This window comes from Octopus bimaculoides, chromosome 13 (assembly GCF_001194135.2).
Source record: "Octopus bimaculoides isolate UCB-OBI-ISO-001 chromosome 13, ASM119413v2, whole genome shotgun sequence".
Taxonomy (NCBI): domain Eukaryota; kingdom Metazoa; phylum Mollusca; class Cephalopoda; order Octopoda; family Octopodidae; genus Octopus; species Octopus bimaculoides.
The window spans coordinates 59,199,682-59,205,281 of NC_068993.1; the positions used below are offsets into that span (position 1 = coordinate 59,199,682).

Sequence of the window (5,600 nt, forward strand, 5' to 3'; positions counted from 1 at the left end):
TATATACATATATATATATATCAAACATGAATTGAAAACAGAACACAAAGGATATCGCGGTACACAAAGCTTGAAACACGTGTACCGCGATATCCTTTGTGTTCTGTTTTCAATCTATGCTTGATATATTATTTCACCTCTACCACTATCTGGCATATACAGGTGCTTTCACTTATCAAGCATTACCTCTAAACCTACAGTATATATACATATATGTATATATGTGCAGCTCAAACACGTCTAGACATGTCAATCTGTAACGTAAGTCAGTAATGCCATCAGATTTAGATTGGAAAAAATATATAACTGTCACGTCATCTTAGCACGATTAACACAATCTACTTGTCTTCTTTCTCTCTTTACTTGTCTGTATTTCTCACCCGAACTAATTTTCTCACATACATTCACTCACTCTCTCTCTCTCTCTCTCTCTCTCTCTCTCTCTCTCTCTCTCTCTCTCTCTCTCTCTCTCTCGCACACACACACACATACACGCACACTCATTCACTCAGGCACTAACATAAGAGAATATCGTACATTATTAACAAACATGTTGCATAACTGGGTACAGAAAAAGTATACAGTTGCTGCTCACATTCACATATACGTACACAGACACACACACGCATACACACACATACACACACATATATATATACACACAAATACACACACATATAAACAAATACACACGTATGGATAGTAGTATCTTACTTGTCTGAAGTGAAATGAAATGAAAGATAGTACTCAGTTACGTTAGACAGAGCTGAATAATTTATTCAAAGCCGAATCTGTGTCACTTGCTATTCGTTGTTTCTTGGCTGTGATCGTCAGGAGACTGATCTTATGCTTTTCGAAGATGTCTTATATGCCTATTGATTGGCTCTGCTAAGATCATATCGGAACCAATTTGGCGGGAATTTCCGATTCTACATAGGAACATATAGCAATGTGTAAAATGCGCATTGGATTTTTTTAAGTTTACAAATATTTTATTGAAAATTTATAAAATTAAAAAAAAATTATTGAAAATTTCTTTACAGTAATATTTTCAGATATATTGACTTTATAAAGAAATGCTTTTTATTTAGAAATTTCTATGAAGAAATCTCTCAAATGACCCTATGGTGAATATACGAATGTAAATATTTATTAAAACTAATGAAAATTGAACAGGGGGTTGTTTTATCGATTTCCGATAAAATAGTTATAATTCTGACTTGTTTTCTTTTTTTTTTTCATTTTATTGGGACAAATATATGTACGCATATTTTAGTCATTTCACTGCGGCCATGCTAGAGCACCACCTTTATAGTGGAGCAAATTGACCCCAGAGCTTATTCTTTGTAAGCCTAGTACTTATTCTATCGGTCTCTTTTGCCGAACTTCGCAGGAAGAGAAATCTCACAACATGGCGTTCTGAGGCGGAAGGAATTGTGAATGAATGTGAAGTCCTTGAATGTTAGCTGGCACGAAATCAGCTAGTTCTTTGATGCGCAGGCTACTGTGGGCCAGAAGTTGGAGTGTATTGTTAAAGGATTTGATACCAAACAGCCGACTGGCTAATCTCTGGGTGGCATTTTGGATATCTGCAAGTGTGGCAGCAGCACCGTCCATATGTAAGAGAAATACCCCATTGTGGTTGTAACAAGATTGTTGCCATTACATGATGAGCAAATTTCTGTCTTTTAAGATCGTCGATCTTATGGTGCAGTTTCTGTTATGCTGTTTTATCGAGTACAATTTAGAGACATCAACCAACACACCAATTCACACACATATGCAGCAATTCCTCGCCATATCATGGTTCACCTATCGTGGTTTATTATTTAAGCTTACGTCGACTCCTCTGTGGTGTTGTTTTGCATTTATAATATAGTAAAATACATACAAATTATAAAAATCTTTAAAAATATACAGTACAGTACTGTTACTACTTCACGAATTTTTACCTATCGCAGGGGCTTTTGGAACGTAACACCTGCGGTAGTCGAGGGATTACTGTATATATACTTATATATATATATATATATATATATATATATATATATATATATATATATATATATATATACGCGGGCGCATAACAAGCTTCTGCATATTCTCCACCATCCAATTACCATTCAAAATTATAGGGCAACGGAGGACGAAGGTTGAGGTTGAAGTCATTTGACAATTTGCTTCTCACTTGGATCGAAACAGTAATCATGTGCTTTCGAAGTAAAGTTGATTTTCTTTTTTAACTTTATGACTACATTTGCAACCATCTTATTTGCGTATAAATGTAAGCGTGGCAGAGGTTGTGTGTGTATGTAATAATAGACATAGATTTAATTTGCTATAAATAGAGATGTATCTATAAATACGTGCTTACGAATTGTCACGTTTTTGTATGTGAAACGTGGAATATTTAGTAAAATGATAACGACAGATATATAAGACATGTGTGTGTGTGTGTGTGTGTGTGTGCGTGTGTGTGTGTGTGTGTGTGTGTGTGTGTGTGTGTGTTTGTGCGTCGATAAAAGGAGTGGAAGGTAGAAAGAAAAGAAAAGGAGATAAGAACAAAAATAAGGACAGGTAATAAGTAAAACAATTTGATTGAAAAGGTGAAAGAAAGCGATAGGGGGAGTCCAACAAACAGACACACTGATAGACTGACAGCGCAATCGTCATTTCACAACAAATTACTTTAATACTTAAGCTCAACCAGTGTGACGGTACTTAATTACTGGTATTAAATTAATTTCAATTTTAAATTTGATTTTTTTTGCTTTTGTTTTAGTAGCTACTTCGCCTCACATTGAACTCCAAACAGTGTCTTTGGAATTTATGCGTTTTACATTCTAGAGAATTGTAACTCTGTTTTCGTCCTATAATGCCACACCCTTCCCCAACCCACACCAGATCTCGCAAGCCTACTCTAGTTAATAAGAGATACTACAGCAGCAGCAAGTGAAGTAGCAACGGAAGCAGCAACAGTAGTAGCAGCAACAGCAGCATTAACGGCTGCAACAGGATGCAACAGCTGCAATAGCAGCAGGTGCACTAACAGCAGCTATAATATGCAGCTTCAGCAGAAGGCACATCGGACACCACAATGGAATCAGGAGCCGAAATGCACAGCAACACCACCACCGTCCTTACAGGATATGGAGCTTTGTATGTTCATTGAGATTGCAAGAAATAGCAGCAAAAATCTACTCCGTATCATACATTCCGTATTAAAATAACACTTTGACAAATGTGGTCCACTGTTGCCATCTCCAGGACCCGAATGTTTTGCTTGAAATAGCAACCCGGTCTCCCTCAAATAGCTTCCTACTAATTTAAATGTGAAAAGATAGATTAAATAATGTAGTCCTACGTACACCTGAAAAAGAAAAGTAATGCTGGATTGTCACGACCGGCATGCTTTTGATCTAAGACCTGTTTATTCACGATAAATCTGGGTTTAAACAGCAACTACAGAAGTAGTAGCAAGCATGGAGAAACAGGATGGTAGAAATGGTAGAAATGTAAGATGCCCAGATAGTCGCACAGCATGCCATACACCGGACCATTACATGGTGGTATTGTTTATTTGAATCAATGGATCTATAGGTTATGTAAGTTATATATAACCATTTGAACACAGGTTTGCTGAATCAGGGCTTATATGGGAGCTAAACAACACCCTCACTATTAACAATAACAGCACAACATCAACAAGAGCAACATCAAAATTAGCAGCAAGAACACGAACAACAAACTAACAATGGGAACTTCCATGCCAGCCTTTCACAGTGTTTTAGCGCCTGAGCAGAATCTACGTGAAGAATTGCGCAAATTCTTCTCATGTCCACCCAGTCGCTTGTATAAAGAAGAGCATATTGACTAACGCGGTCCGTGTGGAAGTGGGGATGATACTGATTCTAGGGAAAAGACGGAACAGTCACGGTTGGAACGCTTCCAATATGGTTCTAATCGATTTTATTGGAGCATCCTCGGTTCGGGATAACATCTACTGATATATTAGCGCCACCAACCAGGATTGTCTAACATGCGCAGCGGTTCAATGTCCGTGAGTTTTAAACTGGATGTGAACTCAAACTCGAACAGCTTTTGTTGCATCTGGGATGAATCTTCCTTTGATGAGGAAATGTCGGTAGTTCCACAGTGTCTGGTGGACAGGGTGACAAAAGTCGTTTGGTGGACAAGATTGAAAGGCTTACTGAAAGACACTTTCTTTTCAGGCGAAACCCCCTTTAACTATGCCCTAGGGAAGAGCATAGAAGGTCCAGTCTTGTTACTCTGACACACGTTTATCATTTGTAGAATGGTGGATGAGAGGGACGAGAATGTCCCAAGTCATACTCTCAGTATGGGCCTGTATAGCGTAGATAAAATCTGAGAGAGGAGTCAGTTGCCCTTTGTGGCCAGAACCATATTGAATCAGCGAGTTTCTTTGGTTGGCTTTCGGTGGTTGACTTCCTATCAAAATGATCAAAGGTCCTTCCCAACCTATAGCTTCGTAAGGCCGGTTTCCTGGTTCTGCAACGTCTATATTCCCTCCCTCCACACTCTGGATTTCTCGTTTTTGCTGCTGAGTGGATTGGAGCAACGTGAAATGAAGTGTTTTGTTCAAGAACACAACACATCGCTGGGTTCAGGAATCGAAACCACAATCTTACAATCATGAGTACAGCACCCGAACCAGTAAACCACTGCCTTTTTGTAGGGGCACCTAATTTAATATGTTTTTGAATAAATTCGTTTTTCACGTCTGCTTTTTTCACATTTGATTCTGCATAGAAACCCCATCGTTTGTAACATCTCCTCACTTTGATAAATAAACAAAATTATATTTATATTATATTATTATTATGATTGCTATTGTTGTTGACTACGCCATCTTTGTCGGTGTTGTTATTGTTGTTAATGACGTCATCGTCATCACCGTCGTCATTATTATTATTATTATTATTATTATTATTATTATTATTATTATTGTTTGCATTTTTGTCTTGTTTTTTTCACAGGAATATTTAACAGTACTCGTTCTAAGGTGTAAAGCTACCATACTAGCAGAGGTAAGTGATCACCATTTTTATGCCACTATATGTGTGCGTATGGGTGTGTGTGTATGTGCGTGTGTGTGTTTGTTTGTACGTATGTATGTATGTATGTGTGCATGTGTAAAGCCACTTAGAATTTCTTTCAAACTCTCGACTCCTTCTTCGCACATTTAGCGAGGTGGACGTATCCTGGCACGCGAATCTTTAAGATATGTCAAACTACGCTACATTAATTAAGTACATGTAACAGCTACTAAATATGTTAAATGCCAGTTTCTTTCGTTTGTTCACTCACCCGTGTATATGTGCGTGTATTTGTGTGTGTGTATATATGTGTATATATATATATAATAATTAAATTAGGCATCTGTTTAACGATGTATTAGCAAATAGGAAAGCTTATAACTGTCATTAAATATGACAGAGGGTGTTAGAACATCTACAATGCTAGGAATAAGAGCTAAAGTGCTTTGATGTCAACGCAGTCAATTGTATACATACACACTGACTATATATATATATATATATATATATATATATATATAT

The 5,600-nt window shown here is 37.2% G+C and overlaps 1 protein-coding gene across 1 annotated transcript in view; it reads left to right on the top strand.

The window, feature by feature from the left end:
* Nucleotides 1-5,600, top strand: part of LOC106874403 (uncharacterized protein DDB_G0275275) — a 95,266-nt gene that overhangs the window by 14,630 nt on the left and 75,036 nt on the right. Inside the window, exon 2 of the mRNA XM_014922129.2 lies at nt 5,019-5,069. The gene's annotated coding sequence lies outside the window, so the exon portion shown is untranslated. The remainder of the gene's footprint in view (nt 1-5,018; nt 5,070-5,600) is intronic.